This window comes from Trachypithecus francoisi, unplaced genomic scaffold (genome assembly GCF_009764315.1).
Source record: "Trachypithecus francoisi isolate TF-2019V2 unplaced genomic scaffold, Tfra_2.0 Lachesis_group1, whole genome shotgun sequence".
NCBI classification, from domain to species: domain Eukaryota; kingdom Metazoa; phylum Chordata; class Mammalia; order Primates; family Cercopithecidae; genus Trachypithecus; species Trachypithecus francoisi.
In genome coordinates this window covers 169,010,423-169,029,118 of record NW_022681454.1, presented here as the reverse complement: position 1 = coordinate 169,029,118, position 18,696 = coordinate 169,010,423, and positions in this window count along the sequence as shown.

Sequence of the window (18,696 nt, the reverse complement as noted above, 5' to 3'; positions counted from 1 at the left end):
CACTCAGGTATTAAGCCTAGTATCCACAGTTATTTTTCTGGTCCTCTAGATCCTTTCACCTTTCACCCTCCAAAAGGCCCCAGTGTGTTTCGTTCCCCTCTATGTGTCCATGTGTTTTCATCATTTAGCTCCCACTTAAAGGTGAAATCATATGGTATTTGGTTTTCTGTTCCTGTGTTAGTTAGCTAAGAATGATGGCTTCCAGCTCCAGCTAGGTTCCTGCAAAGGACATGATCCTCTTCTTTTATATGGCTGCACAGTGTTCTGTGGTGTATATGTACCATGTTTTCTTTATCCTGTCTATCATTGACGGGCATATAGGTTGATTCCATGTCTCTGCTATTGTGAATAGCGATGCAATGAAATATGTGTGCATGCGTCTTTATAACAGAATGATTTACATTCCTTTGGGTGAATACCCAGTAATGGGATTGCTGGGTTGAATAGTATTTTTGTCTTTAGGTCTTTGAGGAATCATGACACTGTCTTCCACAATGGCTGAACTAATTTACACTCCCACCAACAGTGCATGTTTCTCATCTCTACCAATGTGCACTGATTTAGTACTAGATGTTTTCCATTTAGTAGAGGCAGCAAAAAGCATACAAGAAGGGTGTGTTTCAGGATGTAGAACTCTCAAAAGCTACTTAGACATTATATCAGTGGATTGAAACATGGTTAAAATGATAGTTTATCATTCATACGTAATTTCTTTTTGGAAAACATCTCCACCATAAGGATAAATGTGATCAAGTATTTATTGTGTCAAGGAGGGTAATGTAGATACAAGCTTTCTATTTGTTTGCCAGGATCTGTTTAGCCACTAAGAATTGTGATATGGAGATTGCAAATAGTAAAAGCTAATTTTCTGCATTACTTCAAGGAATGTTCTTTTATTTTATTGTTTTGTAAAAGTCAATGACTAGATATAGTTGTCATGTTTGCATAATGGTATATGGTATTTCTAAACTTGCTACTGCTATCCTTATGGCCCTGGCAACCTAAAAAAAAGTTATAGTATTTTGGCTTCTTGTAGGCTGTTGAAAAATAAATATGAGAGACACGTAGTATTAACAAAAGACCCATCTAAGAAGACTCATGTAGAGTCCAGAATTCTCTTTGCTTCAAAGAGAAATATAAGCAAACAACACAGTAGGTAGATCTTACTAGGAATAATTATTCCATAAAGCAAAAATGTTACTAATCAGTGGACTGTGGGTGGGGAATAGAAATATCATAAAAATTCTCTACATTCTTCAGAAGGTACAAACTGCCTTCGATGCTGGAAAGCACATATAGTTACATCACATTTCATCAGATCCACTTGTATTACTCAAGATTTTCTCACAGCCACACTCAGAATAGCGTTTATCCAAATGTTCGGACTCAGTCAAGCTGACACAGAAAATTGACCGTTGCATCATGTAAGGAGGAAAAAAAAATGTTCTCTGTAGCACACTGTGTTGGCATTGTCAAGGACAAAAGGTATTCATGCTTCCCACTCCTACAATGGTAGCTACACATCCCACTCTGACTCCCATCCCACCAATTTAAACTACTTGTGAGAGGGACAAATCACAGTAGAATCCCAAGATATATGGAGCTTAAGCATTATTCCCTTACACAAGGGTTTGCTGATGAGTAAAATTCAGGTTAGACATGATGCACATGATTCTGATGCAGTCCTTCTGTATGTTACTATGTCCACAATCACAGTAATTATTACAATTGCCTGCTACTTATCTGTGTTCTCCTTAGATGGCAAATATTAAGGGGAGTGACAAGATATGTATTTTCATTATGATACACCCAGTGCCTGGTGTTTAATAAGAGACGTTCAATAAAGTTGGAACAAATGAAGGAAAACATAGACAGGTTGATCCAGAAATGAAAATGAATGTTAACAATGGCAAAAGAGCTAAGCATATAGGAATATTTAAAAATTGATTAGAAAAATATAGTATCATTGGCTTGAGATTGGTGACTACCAAAGAGTAAGACATTGTTATAATAGAGGTATATATTTTGGGAAACTCAGAGAAGAAAAGATAAAGTGAAAATAGCACTTTATGAGCTGAATTTTATGGAATGCTTTTAAACCACTTTGATCTGTTCTCAAAACTAACAGTGTTAATTGAATTTTGTGAACTTCTGTTGGCCTTTTGGTCTCCAACTTTTTTCTTGATTACTGCCTCATTTTGAACAAATATGCACCTCCTGTCGAGGGATTATTTTTATAATGTAGAGTATTAGACGGGTCAGGCTTGAGTCAGAAAAATTGGTAATTGCAAAAGTATGGGCTGCTGGATTAGAAGGATGATTATTAGAGTCAATCATGTTGTGGCATTGGGGAAATTTTACATGCAGTTTCTAACCTCAAATTTCTTTTAAAAATGTTTTATTATATATTGGACTATTATAGTTGTATATATTTATACAATACAGTGTGAGATCATAATTTTTAATACAATGTGGAATAATTAGATCAAGCGAATTAACCTATTCATCACCCCAAATATTTAACTTTTTTTAATATTGAGAACGTTTGAGATTTAATTTCATAGTGATACTGAAATGTGCAGTACTCAATTATTAGCTATATCCACCATACCATGCTAATGATCTTTTAAAAAAAAACCCAAACATTTATTCTATTTAACTAATGCTTTGTACTTTGATTATTGTCTCCTCATTATCCCAGCCTTCTATCCTCTGTAACCACCATTCTACTATTTCTGCTTGTTTTGGAATCCACAACTAAGTGAGGTCATGTGGTGGTTGTCTTTCTTAGCCTGGCTTATATCAATTAACACAATGCCCTCCACGTTCATCCATATTTTTGCCAATGACAGGATTTCCTTGATTTTTTTTAAGGTGAAATAGTATTTCATCATGTATATATATTACACTTTCTTTATCCTTTCACGTTAATGAACACTTAGGGTCAATTCCATAACTTGGTTATTGTGAACAGTGCTACAATAAATATGAGCTTGTACACATCTCTTCCATGTACTGATTTCAAATATTTCAGGAAAATAAACAGAAACATAATGGCTAAATCATGTGGTAATACTATTTTTAGAATCTGAGTAACCTTTATAGAGTTTTCCATAATGGCTATACTAATTTACATTCCTACCAATAGAGTGCAAGGGTTCTCTTTACTCCATATATTCACCAGCATTTATTTTTTGTCTTTTTGATAATACAATTCTAACAGATGGGAAATGATATCTCATTGTGGTTTTATCTGAATCTCTCTAGTGATTAGTGATATCAAGTATTTTTTCATGTATCTGTTAGCCATTTTATATGTCTTCCTCTGAGAAATGTTTATTCAGGTCCTTTGCCCATTTCTTAATCAAATTATTTGTTTTCTTTTGATAGATTTATTTTGAGTTCTTTACATTTTGGACATCAATTCCTTATCAGATGTATGCCTCACAGATATTTTTTCCAAATCTACATGATATCTTTTCACTCTGTTGTTTCATTGTTGTACAGAAGCTTTTTATTTTAATGTATTTTGTCTATTTGTGCTTTTGTTGCCTGTACTCCTGGTGTCAAGTCTTAAAAATTATTGTCATAGCCAATGTTGTATATATATTCTCCTATATTTTCTTCTAATAGTTTTATAGTTTAGGTTTTATGTTTAAGTCTTTGATCCACTTTGAGTTGATTTTTGTTTGTGGTGTGAGATGAGGGTTCAATTTCATTCTTTTGTATATGGATATTCAGTTTTTTGAAAACCATTTATTGAAGAGACTGCCTTTTTACCATCCTGTACTCTATTCTTTTCCATTGATTGATAGCTCTATTAGTATGCCAATACCTTGCTGTATGAATTACCATCACTTTGTAGTATAGTTTGAAATCAGGTAGTGTGATGATGGTAGCTTTGTTCATTCTACTTATGACTGTCTTGGCTGTTTGATGTTTCTTGTAGTTCTAAATACAAAATATTAATTTTGCCTTCAGAGTTTAAAATATGAAAATATGAATTATAAGATTGTTTTTTCTATATCTGTAAAAAATGACATTGGGATTTTGACAGCAATTACACTGAATCTGTAATCACTAGGTTACATAGACATTTAACAATATTAATTGAGCCAGGAACAGTGGCTCACACCAATAATTCCAGCACTTTGGGAGGCCAAAGTGGCAGGATTGCATGAGGCCAGAAGGTCAAGACCAACCTGAGCAACATTGCAAGACCCCATTTCTACAAAATAAAAATATATTAGCTGGGTCTGGTGGCACACAGCTATTGTCTATATACACAGGAAGCTGAGACAGGAGAATCACTTGAGCCCAGGAATTTGAGGTTACAGTGAACATGATTATGTCACTGCACTGCAGCCTAGGTGTCATAGCAAAAAAGCAAGACCCTGTGTCAATAAATAAATAAATAAATAAATAAAGCAAAACAACAACAAAAACATTACATTTGTATAACCCACTAACACAAGATATCTTTTCGTTCATTTTTGTCTTCTCAATTTTTTTATTAATGTTTAATAGTTTTAAATGTATAGATCTTTCACCTCTTTAATTAATTTTATTCCTGAGTATATTTCATTCTTCTTCAATTTGCTAAGACTTTTTTTGTCACCTAATACATGATCTACCCTGGAGAGTGTTTCATGTGTGCTTGAGAATAATGTGTATTCTGTTGTTGAATGGAACATTATGTATATTTCTGTATATGTCCATTTGGTCTAAAGTGTTGTTGAAGTTCAATGTTTCATTATTAATTTTCTGTCTGGATTATCTATTCAATATTGACAGTGATGTATTGAAGCTCCCTACAATTATCATATTTCCATTGATCTCTTTTTTCAGATCCTTTACTATTGGCTTTATATATTTAGGCGCTCCACTGTTGGGTGCCTATATATTTATAATCAATATATCCTCTTGATGAATTGACTCCTTTTTCATTATATAATGTCCATCTTTTTCTCTTTTTACAAGTTCTGACTTAAAATCTATTTTTTCTGATACATGTACCGCTACCCCTACTCTCTTTTGGTTTCCATTTGCATGGCATATTTTTCTCCATTTCTTCACCTTCGGTCTAGGTGTGTCCTTTAAAGTGAAATGAGTCTCTTATAGATAGCATATAGGTGGGTGTTGTTTTTGTGCATTAAATTTGCTCTGTGTTTTTTGACTGAAGAATTTAATCCACTTACGTTCAAGGTAATTATTGACAGGTGAGGACTCACTACTGCTATCTTGACCATTGTTTTCTGATTCTTTTGTAGATACTGTTTCGTTCTTCCTCTCTTGCTGTCTTCCTTTGTGGTTTAAAGGTTTTCTCTAATGGCATGTTTGGAATGATGTAAACTTTTGTTTTATGCATGCTGTATAGATTTTTTGTTACCATGAAGCTTACATAGAACATCTTACATTTATAACAGTCTATTTCAAGCTGATAATAGCTTAATTTTGATTATATATACAACTTTACACTTTTACTGTCCCCCCATTTTATGTTCTAGACATTGAACTTACATCATTTTGTAATTTATATCTCTTGAAAACTTAATTTAGCCAAAGATTTTACTAATAATTTTGTCCTTTAGCCCCCATGCCTGTGAAAAAAGTTATGTTACACACCAATGTTACAGTCCTAGTATATTCTGAATATTGCTCTCTGTTACTTATACCATTAGATTTTGTGTTTTACTAAGTTTCATGTTATGAATTAGCAGCCTTTAGTTTCAGTTTAAGAAACTCCCCTAGCAATTTTTATGAGACAAGCCTAGTGGTGATGAACTCTGTTTGCTGTTTTTGTCTGGGAAAGTTATTTTTCCCTCATTGCTGAAAGACAGCTTTGCTGAGTTTTTCTCATGTTAAAGTGTTTTCCTTCAGCACTATACATATATCATTTCACCCTCTCCTGGCCTGCAGGGCTCTGCTAAGAAGTCTATTGATAATCATATTATGACCTCTTTGTATGTTTTCATTTCTTATCTTTTGCTGCTCTCAGAATTTTTTCTTTGTCTTTAATTTTTATATGTCTTCATAAACTCCTTTATGGGTTGAATTTAATTGATGACCTCTGCATTTTCTGTACCTTAGTGTTGACTTTTTCCCTCAGATTAGGGAAGTTTTCATCTATTATTATTATTATTATTTTTTTTTTTTTTTTGAGACGGAGTCTCGCTCTGTCGCCCGGGCTGGAGTGCAGTGGCCGGATCTCAGCTCACTGCAAACTCTGCCTCCCGGGTTTAGGCCATTCTCCTGCCTCAGCCTCCGGAGTAGCTGGGACTACAGGCGCCTGCCACCTCACCCGGCTAGTTTTTTTTTTTTTTTTTGTATTTTTAGTAGAGACGGGGTTTCACCGTGTTAGCCAGGATGGTCTCGATCTCCTGACCTCGTGATCCGCCCGTCTCAGCCTCCCAAAGTGCTGGGATTACAGGCTTAAGCCACCGCGCCCGGCTTTATCTATTATTTTTAAAATATGCTTTCTGATAATTTTTTTCTCTTCTTTCTCCTTTGAGAATACCTATTATGCATATGTTGGGTCGCTTGATGGTATCCCATGGTTCCCACAGGCTTTCTTCATTCATTTTCCATTCTTTTATCTTTTTGCTCCTCTGATTGAGTATTTCAAATGTTCTGTCTTTGAGTTCACCAATTCTTCAGCTTGATCAACTAGCTTTTGAAGCTTTCTATTGCATTTTTCAGTTCATTGTATTTTTATCTTGAGAATTTCTATTTTTTAATTGTTTTGTTTCTCGTTTTGTCAAGTTTCTTATATTATGTATTGTTTTCCAAATTTTATTTAGTATTTTTCATCTGCATAGTTTTGAAGTTCACTGAATTTTTCAAGAGGATTATTTTGAGTCCTTTTTTGTCATTTCATCAAGCCCCTTTTCTTTAGGGTTGTTAGGGCTTTATTAGATTCTTTTGGGGGTGTCATGGTTTTCTGAGTTTTTCCATTGGTGTTTGTACATTTTCAGGTATAACCACCTTTTCCAGTTTTTACAGGAGTTCTTTGGCATTAATCTCATTAGTCTAGTCTGGTTTTGGATAGGCTAGCTGGTATTGATCCTGGGTAGGCAGAGCTTGCTTTTAGCTTCTCTAGATGATTAGGATGTGCCTTTGCTCTGAATTTTGGTGGGGTCTCTGAGTAGGCTCTGCCATCTGGTAAGACCACTGCCTGAGCTCTGCTTTGTAGTTATGGGCACTATAATCGCCTCTGATCTGGCTCGGCCACATGATGTATTTCCTGGACAGAGATACTGTTATCTTAGTTCAGGAGTTGTATAGGTTTGTGGGAGGGGACTCCAGTTTAAGTGGATTGAGATGGATGAACCAACTACTGTGCTCAGTAGAAATGCATGCTTAAAATTTGCCTTCCTCCTTGATGTAGTCTGCGGTAATCTTTGAGTCTTAGAGAAGGGCTGATTATACTTTCTGATGTGGCAAAACTATTGTCTGCTTGTGGTCAACATTTACCGTGGTGGTTTTCTCTCTCTCTTGGAAAGGTCTGGAGGTGGCCTTGAGCTACAGAAAACACAGATTTAACTCCTGATGTGGGATATTTAGTGCCTGCTAATTATGGAAATCTGCTGCAGAGGTCATCTCCTTCACAGGGTGGGACCCCGAGATAGTGTCTGTGGCTGATCCTGGAGGTTGTTTAGGGATTCAAGATGGGTAGCACTTCCCACCTCTTCTGGGAGTGATCAGCTGAGCTTGGAAGGAAGTTATGCTCCTAGCTGGTACCTCTCATTGAGCGCCACTGCTGGAAAGTATATTGAGCTTTCAATAAAATCCGCATGCTGATCTCTGTGGGCTCTTTCTCCTTGCCTTTTTCTACCTGACCCCAGGTAGTCTAACCATGTAGCTTCCTCCTACATTTCCCATTCCCTGTGACGTGAGAACAAAGTGGACCTCCTGGGACGCATCTCATCATGCTAAGGAAGCTGAATGTTCACCTCCCACTTCCCATTTCCCAATTTAAAAACTGTGGACCCTGAGAAATCTTCTCTGTGTGGGACTGTCACAACTTGAGGAGGAATAAAGGTTATGCAGTCAATGAAAGACCATTTCTCCTACCTTTCAATGCAGATTTTTATTCAGTTCTGTAGATAATGCAAGTGACTCAGGATTCCTCCCACATTTTGGTATTTTTACCAAGGTGGTTTTGTCTGTGAATCGTTGCTAGTTGATCTTTCTGTAGGGGAGAGTAAATTCTGTGACTTCCTATTCCTCAATCTTGCGGACATCACCCTCCTCTAACCTCAAATTTCTGGCCTCGTATTTACAAGCGTTCACCAGGAATGTTCCGGCCCTTGCAGATTTGACTGAGTATATTTGCTGGTCTGAGTCAACTTAAGGATTTAATCAGCAGCCCTCTTAGAGAATTGTGTATTGCCGTGGGCAGTTGAGCTTCATATCTGTTAGAGTACATTGTGAAAAACAACCTGCTATGCAAAGTTCAAAATGCAAATACAGAGGCCCAAATACATATTCTAACTTGGAATTGCTTAGGGAGCTTCAAGGAACTTTAACCTGATCCACAATTAGTGTTCACACTTGAATAGATGAGGTCCTAGAGAAAGTCTTACATTAGGAAAAAAAATAGTCTGTGAGGTAAAAACAAAAAGGATCATTATGAGTAATGAGAAAAGGAGCCACAGAGGGTGAGCCAGACTAATCAGTCCGGTTTTTGGAGGAAAATTAGATCAGTCTATGCATTGTTATTTCCCTAGTCAGATCCTACCCCTTTTTTTCCCCCAAATGTTTGTGTTCATGGGAAGATGTGATCTGTGCAATAGTTAACGAGGTTTCCAAAACTCTGGTGTAACTCTTCTGAAAGAAGTTGTTTACCACCAGCTCAAAAAGAGTGAGTAAGAATAAGCAGAAGTCCTGGAGAGCACCTGGAGGAGTTTGGCTGCGGGGGCGGGGCTGGCAGCAGCTCATGGGTGGCAGATGTGTGCTGCATATTTGGGCTCTTGGCTATAAAGCTATCCAATAGCACCAGTGTTCTGACTCAGTTATGACATGCGCCCGACTCATTTTTAAAAATATTCATCAATTTTAAACATATAGGAACCAATATGGTAACCACCCCTCATTATCTTCAGTTTCTCATTTTGTGGACCATAGTCAACTGTGGTCCAAATATATTAAATGGAAAATTCCAGAAATAAGCAATTCATAAGTTTAAAATAGCTTTTATGATAGTATACTTTTATAACAGTTCTATTTGATTACTAGTTATTGTTGTTAAACTCTTACTGTGCCTAATTTATAAATCAAACTTTACCCTAGGTTTGTATGCATGGGAAAAAACCAGAGTATGAAGAGGGTTTTGTACTATACATCTTGGAATGTATTCCCTGTAAATAAGTGGGGGCTACTGTTTAGCACAATCAATTCCCATGTTCCTGTTATCCAGTGTCAACAGTCATGAAGTTGTAGTCATTTTTATTTCATATATTCCCCTACCTATTTTCTTCTCTCTTATGCTCTTTTAAAGTAAAGCAAAGACAATATAAGCACTCTAAACATTTAACATGATAAAATAGCAATACATTGTTAATGCCATTAATTTTACAGTTCCTGGGCAATTTTTTTTCATTGTATTTGTTTGAATTATGATCCAAGTTAGTTGACTTTCAGAAAGTAAGATTCTCTTGAATAACGTGGGTTGTCATGGCAATCAGTTGGAATGCCTTAAAACCATAGTTGAGGCCAGAAGGAAAGAATGAGAAAGAGAAATTTGCCTGTAGATGATTTTGGCCCATGCCTATGGTATTTCCACCTGTTCCTAATCTTCGCTTCCTGATGGCTTGTCCTACAGACTTTGGATTTGCTTAATCAACCCTCCACAATTGCATAAATAATTTCCTTGTAATAAATTAAGGCTGGGCATGGTGGTTCACGCCTATAATCCCAGCACTTTGGGAGGCCTAGGTGGGAGTATCTTTTAAGGCTAGGAGTTCAAGACTAGCCTGGGCAACATAGTGAGACCTCATCTCTACAAAAAATTAAAAACCATTATCTGACTGTGGTGGCACATGCCTGTAGTCGCAGCTACTCTGGTGGCTGAGGCAGGAGGACTGCTTGAGCCCAGGAGTTCAAGATGGGAGTGAGTTATGATTATGCCACTGCTCTTCAGCCTGGGTGATAGAGTGAACCCCTATTGCTTCAAAAAAATTCTCTGGAGGAATATTGACTGAATTGACTGATATAGATTCTTTTTATGTTCATTCTGCTTCCTTGCAATTCTTCTGCAAGTCATTTGTCATGTATAGTTTTATAACCTTGATTTTAAGATTGTCACAGCTGGAGTCCTAATATTTGTAGCATTTTTCTTCCATTTCTCATTCTTTATTTCTTTTGCTCTCAACTATCACCTAGTTGGCCATGGTTATTTGCCTGGTGAAGTAACTTAAACCTTCATTCTTGGAGGTTCTGTGCCATTAACTGTCCTGTTAAATTAAAGTAGTTATAAATTTGATTGAATCTGATTGATTTTTATCACAAGTCATGAAAGTACTACTGAGAGCCTTAGGAGACTTCCCAACATTATAGACACACTTCTGACTCCTTCTGTGTAGTGGGAACCCATGTTCCCCTTGATAGAATCAAAGCACATCAGTCAATACTCTGTCTTAATTGCCTATTGATTTGCTGCTTAAGGAGTACTATGTGGCCAGGTGACAGCCTAAACTTTCAATTAAATGTAACCAGTTAGATGTTTCCTTTAAAAAGAAGTATTCTCTTGGGAAATAAAACATTTAGGCTGTCAGAACCCACAATTTTGAGAAGAGGATGAAGAAATGATGCTAGTAGTTCGTTAGAGCTAATAGTGAGAAGAGAATAGTATTCTCACTGACTTTCCTTGATTCTCAGATCTGGAAATTCTTGATATGGAAAAAACAGAAGTTTCTTGGTATAGAATCAGTGATTCAAAATACATAATATATCCCGAAGAGCAAGATCCCAACCCCCTTTTCAAAGTATCATCACTCAATGGGCATAGATACAGAATCTTTGAATTGCATTGTGCTAATCTATCAGGTAAGCTCCTTCAGGGTAATAGGCAACATGACAAAAAATCGGGGAATTCCATTAGTCTGAGTCTATTGCCATACCTTATTTATTTAGGGGAAAAAAGAGAAATTTCTTAGTGAGAACAATGCTATGTGGTGTACCTTACTTTTGAGTAAGACTTTCTGTAAATCCATAGATGAAGTTTTTGGCGAAAGAATTATGAGCAGGGAAAGCAAATTCATATTCAAGGTACTACCCCTTCCATGATGGAAGCATTCAATGTATTAACCAGTGGCTGGAGTGTCCCCATACAGAATGATGCCATAGAGGGAGCTCATTGTTGAGCTCTGTTATTGGCCAACACTTAGATCAGCCATCATGAGAAAAGTACATGTTGTTGTGCCCATGAGTAAGCTCCATCCTTGCTGTTTTGGCTACATAGTCCATGAGTATTGAGTAAGAGCAGGGTTGACTGGGGAAAGAAACAAAATGGGTAATCTTGTTCAGTTCGTTAGTAAGACCCTCCTCTTTTATGGTTGCTCTTTATATGTATTCGTATGTCTCTGTTTTTCTTCTGCAGGCACCCAAATAACCAATTTTGCAATCATGCTTCTTCCAAGTCTCTAAACATTGAACTAAATTATTAGCCAGTTGTCAAAGATCAGGACATAGTGTTCTTTTGATCATCTCTTCTTCCAGGAAAAATGAACAAACAGTTGCATGATGCAAAATTATATCTTCACCAGTACTCTGGACCACTCCTGAGTGAGTTTAGAGTGCTGTAGCCTTCTGCTTTCAGATGGTGCCAGCCATACCATACAGGGCCGTCTGTAAACCAGGTCTGTAATGTATCTTCTTCTGTCAACTTGTCATGGGGTACAACCCATGCTACAGATATGGGTTGGGACAGAGTGGGTCATATAACAGGAGCAGGGATCATGAACGTCTGAGCTGTTAGCTCATAGAATGTACTTGTGCCTTCAGAACCTACTCAAGCCCAGTTTCACATATGTCACTTCCAATGAATGATGGACTTTTGCTCTGTATGTCCAACTTCATGTCATTATAGGTCAGACATAGTCAGTCCAGAATGCACAGCTCAGCCTACTGTGGTACCCTATGTCAAGCATTTAGTCTGTAGAAGAATCCAGAAGCATGCTAGAAACTGTTTATAAGAAAATGGTAATCTGTGAAGGAAGGATTACATGTCTTTACTCCGGAATCACAAACGTCACTGTTGTGATTCAATTATTGCTGTCTTTAAAAATACAGTAAGAGTATATTTAACTTTTACAATATTTCATCATAATGTCTTCATAGGACTCAAATAGCGGAGTAACTTTAACAGCAGCCTGAACCTGATGTAGTGCTTCCTCGAAGTCCAGGTTTCATACAAATCTAGCAGCAGTTCTGACCACTCAGTAAATAGGTGGAAGTAGCACCCCAAATTTGGATATGTATTGCCTCTAAAACCACAGTAGCTCAGTAGGCATTGTGTCTCTTCTTTGTGACAGGAGAGAACAGATGCACTTGTATTTTACCTTGAAAGGATGTCAGCATTCCCCAGATCAGTCAGATCTTAGAATTATCACTGAGAAATCTTTGCACATCTTTGAAATTGTCTGTTATTTTGTTCCCACCCTCTGGCATACATGTATCATACCACAGTGGTTAGGATTATTACTGCTACCTGTAATCATTATGATGTCATTGACATGCGCTAATTTGATGTTCTGTGAAATGAAGAGAAGATCAAAGTCCTTGCAGACTAGATTATGACTGAGAGTTGGAGAGTGATATAATCCTGTGGTGAGAAAGCAGAGAAAGTATACTGTCATTACTAAGATTCATAGGGAAAAGTATTTAACAGATTGATGGCTGCATTTCAAGTATCAGGGGATATGTTGATTTTCTCCAGTAACTAAACCAACCATAAATCTAAAGCAATACTGCAATTAGAATCTCCACTTGATAAAATTTATAATATTTTTTTCTCTTTTCCCAAGACTCATCTGTGTTTTGCTTCAGCCAAAAAGGCAAATTTTACAGAAGAAGTGATTAGAATCACTTAACTGGATGTTAGCACTAACCTCTGCAATCCTGCCAGAAACACACAGTATTGTTTTGCCTTTACTATTATAATAGGTAGAAGCAATTTTTTCTTTCTTGCACTTTGTCTTTCCTGGTATATTATAGTAGCCCATGGTTCTATATTAGTGTGGAAACTAATGTGGGCTTATGCCGGTTGCTTTGTATGTCTATTCCAAATATGCATCCTAAAATTTGGGAAATCATCATCGGTAGATGCAGAGGCACAGTGGTCACTCTGAGATGAACATAAAACACAGCTCTGTTACTCTTGACAGGTGAATAATGCCAGTGTTGGGTCTCAAGAAAATAGTGCGCTCCAAACAACGAGTAATCACCAAATCCTAACTTCTTCCCCTAATACACAGTCATCTGGGAAAATGACTAGAGGTTCCTTGGGGGAGGCTAGGGGAAGATTTATGGTATAAATGTTAGCAGTGTAGCAGAGTCCATTCACTTTTGTGTTCCACTCACAATGTGTTTTTCAAAGCATCAATGCAGAGAATGTCTTCTGGGCTCTCACAGTGGGGACATAGTTATGGGCAGGAGACCAGGTCTCATGCAATAAATCCACTCCAACTTTCTAATCTCCATAAGCATATGGGTAACGTTTTCTGTAACAAACGAAGAAATCTGACTTAATTTTGTTCAGTATAGGCCACCTATGTTTACTTCCAAATTTTAATCAACCACCCAAGCACAGTAACTCCTGGCCTCATGAGCTAACTCCTTGATCCAGGATGTCTGCATAGTGCAACTGTATCAATATATTTGACCTGATGGAAATTTTTTTTCCCAGATCCCAAACACATAGCATTCAAATTTTGGGGGCAACTTTACATCTACTTTTATTGTGGATGCTATATATGGGTTTTCATGATTGTTGTCTGATTTGACTTTTTATGGAGAGATTTGAGAAGACTTCAAACATTTTCTGCCACTGCTGCTGTAAATTTCCCAACTTATTTTTCAAACAAGTTATTTGTTCAAAGGTAACTGATTTTCTGCTTTACTTACAAAATACAAAATTGTGCCTTTTGAATAACATTCTGTTTAATATCATATATATGTACAGATAATACGCAATGATGACTAAAATTAGCTTGATTTTGCAACTTGTGTGGGCAATTTCAAAAGAACAAGAACACAATAAAAAAAGAGATACTTATTTACTTATTCATACTTTATATATTTTTAGTGTAAATGTGCACTAAAATTAGTGCAAACCTAAGTGTCAACAATGCATAAAATACTATAGCAAGAAAAGCAGAAATCCTGCACAAGATCAACGCTAAGAAGTAAATTAACACTGTAGTCATGGAAACAGGTCTTCCCTTTTTTCTTTTTAACTAAATATGCACATTTGACTCTAACAAGGAGACTGGGGCTTCTGCGTGTTGTATCTACAGTAAGAACTTGTCAAAAAAATGACACTTGTTTCTCAGAATTATTTAGGGACTACCTTGGATCACAAAGACTACCTGAGAAAAACCCTCTTTGGCAATTATCCTCTGGGGTCAGCGCTGCTGAGTTGCTTCTGCGTTCATAGCCTCTTTCCTTCCTGTTCTGACTTAACCAGTTCTTCACAGCTCCAGACTTTATTCTCAGTGTCTCTCATAAAAACAGCAGCCTTTTGTGAACTGGTGGTGAGGAGAGGAAGTATGTGGGAAGAGTTTTTATAAAGGATTTATGTTTCCTTAATTTGTTGTTGATTTCAGAGCTACCTGCTCGTTAAAAATCTTCCTCCTACCCCTAGCCCCATCCACATTTAGCCTGCCAAAACAATCAATTGAATATTTACCTAGTATGAAAAATAATTTTCCTTTTGGTATAGTTATTTCATTTATGCTACTAATGTAAAGCACATAAGGTGATCATCAAAGTTCCCACATTTAGATTTGTTTCAGTTTAGGTCAAGGGAAAGTGTATATAGTAAATATTTTATTTTTAATTTCATTAATCTCTAAAGTAATTGAAAGAAAAGTAGCCTTTTCTTTCATGATCTCTCTCTTCTCTCTCTCTCTCTCTCTGTGTGTGTGTGTGTGTGTGTGTGTGTGTGTGTCTATTTTCTTAAGAGATTTTCTGCAATAAGAAGGAAGGTGTTTTTAATCTCGGGTGACATTCTCTAGTTCACTGAAATTATTTTATTTATCCAGAGACTTTGGGAAACTCTTTCTTCATAGTGAGGTGTGTAACAACTTCATACAGAGCTTATTTATTTTTTCCAAATTTACTGCTCTTTATGATATAGACTAATTTGGTTTTCATTAATTTGCTTAGTCTTATATTTTTCATTATTTCAATCTCTGAAGAATAATGTTTTTATTAACACAGTTTCATCTGAAACTGTACTTCCCAAAACAAACAAACAATGGAAACTCCTATTTCCGTTGGAGGTCAATGGAGGTCAGCTCCATTGTGTTTTCTTTCTGCGGTTTTTCCCAATTTCTTGGGTCTGAAGTGTCTTTTCTATTTGGTATGATTCTTGAGCACATTACAATACTTAAAAAAAAAAAAAAAAATTTTATGTAATGACATTTGACATCTAGGAAAAGTACATACGAAGGCTTTAAAATCACCAAATGTGTAAACACAATTTAGTTTACAATTTTTCCTTTCCCAGCTGTAAGAATTGAGCAAACTATAAATTTTCCTTTTTCTTGCTTGCACATAAGATAATGGAAGACTCAGCCATAGTCTTGATCAATTTACCATTTAGCAATTTATTTCAAACTTCTATTTCCTAGCAAAAGTTATGCATGGGAGAATTTTTCTTTTAATATCTCTACTTTTTTTTCACGTCTATCACAGCACTAGAAGCGCCTCCGTGAAATGGGTATGCTACAGAGATGATTAGGATTCACTCAACAGATGAATTGTTCATACACACAAGTTAATGTAGAGCCAAAAACTGGTTACACATTATAAACTTTTGAAGGTATTACAAATATTCAAAAGGAAAATTGGTGAAAACTAACGGTCTCTGCAGATTACTTGAGTCCCTTAATGGATTAAATGTATATTTAAAGAACAATCTTGTGTTGATGAACATTTTTTTTTTAAATGAAGGACAGTGCCTAAGTTGCTTACAAAAAAGTGGTTTTGCAAAATAGAAGAAAAAAAAAAAACAGGTGAATTGGATATAATACAGTGTTTGCTGGGAAGATTAGGGGAAGAGAGAGAGTGATAGTTAAGAACTAGCACTTTGAAGTCAGATATACTGTGATTTTAGATACCAGGATTTTTGTTCCGTTATTAGGTTTCTCACCTTAGAATTTTTTTACTCTATTAATGTCTTAGACAATTTCATCCACAACGTGGAGTAGAAAATAATGGTAGGCACTTTTTGAAATTCTCCTTAGGATTAAATGAGGTAGTGCAGTAATCGTAGGGGATTGATCCCAGGACACCCTGCATATGCCAAACTCTACGGATGCTCAAGTCCAGAAGCTGGCCATGAGAAACCTGGGGTTACTGTATTTTGGATGAGATTGGCTTAATTGACTGCTGTAGAACTCAGGGGTACAGAACCCACAGAAAAGGAGGATTGACTACATTTAATTTTGTTTTTTTCTTTTTCTGGAGACAGTCTTGCTCTGTCACCCAGGCTGGAGTGCAGTGGCGCAATTTTGGCTCACCACAACCTCTGCCTCCCAGGTTCAAGTGATTTTCATGCCTCAGTCTCCCGAGTAGCTGGGACTACAGGCATGCGCCACTACGCCCAGCTAATTTTTATACTTTTAGTAAAGATGGGGATTCTCCATGTTGGCTAGGCTGGTCTCAAACTCTTGACCTCAGGTGATGTGCCTGCCTCGGCCTCTCAAACTGCTGGGGTTACAGGTGTTAGCCACTGTGCCTAGCTGACTATATTCAGTTTAATTCTATCACTAAAAAGCATTCAATAGAGATTATTCATTTTAATCTGTTTGAATTATATATATTTTTTGTTTTCTGCAAAAATGTGCATGGAACAAAATGCTAGGAAATCATTGAACTAGCAGAAAACTAAAAACAATGGCAAGTATTCTTTACTGAGATAAAACTTATTCTGAGGTGGTTCAAACATAAGCATAATGCATGGATCCTTAGTAACTAAAAAGAGTACAATGTTAGGTTGTTGTAAAGTACAAAAGTGTTAATATAGAAATGTTTTGCATAGAACAACTGCTTTCTCTTAGCTGAATATCAAGAAATTTGTGTGTGTGTGTGTGTGTGTGTGTATGTGATACCAATAGCTCTTGAGATATAGGATGATGCTGTTTTAAAAATTAAGGTGGCTGAGAAGGAATTACTCCTCTCTCTATTTTGTCATATAGTAAGTTTTCACTAGGAAAGTTAGTTATGAATGCCAAATAGTTCTTCTGGAGAGATCTATAATACTTCTTCTCTTGCTAGGATCCTGGACCTTCATAGCAATGCCACAGCAAACCACCTGTACTGAGATTTTGAGATTCCTTGCCTTCAGTTATATCAACAGAAAATTATATTTGTCTAACTCCATTGCCCTTGAATGTAACCTGTTTTTATGCTCAAACTCATTGAAACTTGAGCTCACAAAAAAGCAATATCAAAACGAACACTATCATAGTTTCCCATCATAAATATGTCTGGTTAAAAATAGAAAAGACACTTTTTTTTTTTTTTTTCTGAGACAGAATCTTGCTTTTCTGCCCAAGCTGGAGTGCAGTGGGATGATCTCGGCTCACTGCAACCTCTGCCTCTGGGTTCAAGTGATATTCCTACCTCATCCTCCTGAGTAACTGGGACTACAAGCATGCACCACTATGCCCAGGTAATTTTTATATTTTTTGTAGAGATGGGGTTTCACTATGTTGGCCAGGTTGGTCTCCAACTCCTGACCTTAGGTGATCCATCCGCCTTGACCTCCCAAAGTGCTGTAATTACAGGGGTGAGCCACCATGCCTGACTGGCAAGACACTTATTGAAACCATAACTTTGTGTCATAGAACTGCTTCTATATTTGGACCCATGTAATAAAAGTTTAGAATGTGTGTTGCTTTTTCCCACTAAAAATGTAAGAGGATGTGCCACTGACCCCCTTCCCACCCACAGATTTTGGTCTAGCAATATGTTTAAGAGAGTTAAGTTCAGTGACGTAACTTGTATGTATTTTGTGTCCAACAACGCTTTTATTTTAAATCATTTTCAGTACAGTTCATTGTTAGAAGCATTTCTATCATTCAAGTGAATTGCTGTACTCTGGGATTAGAATGTAGAAAAAATAGCACTAACTTTAAGGACTCAAACTTCTCATGAACTACATTTTTTTTTTTTTTTTTTGAGAGTGTCTTGTAGTAGAGCAGATCCAAGATTTATATTTTGATAGCTGATTTTATTAATCTATTGATCCATCCACCCATCTGTCCAGTAATCTACAGGCCCTGGACACATAAATATAGTTTCAAAGATGTAATAGTCCATGATAGAGATAGTCAACATAACAAGAAATGGCAGGCACAATCAAAACTCATTTGCAAGCATAATTGCAGGAAAGCCTAGTACAGAATAGGGAATTAGAGGAAGCTATACATTTGTGTTACTACATGGAGGATGAAAACATTTTTTTCA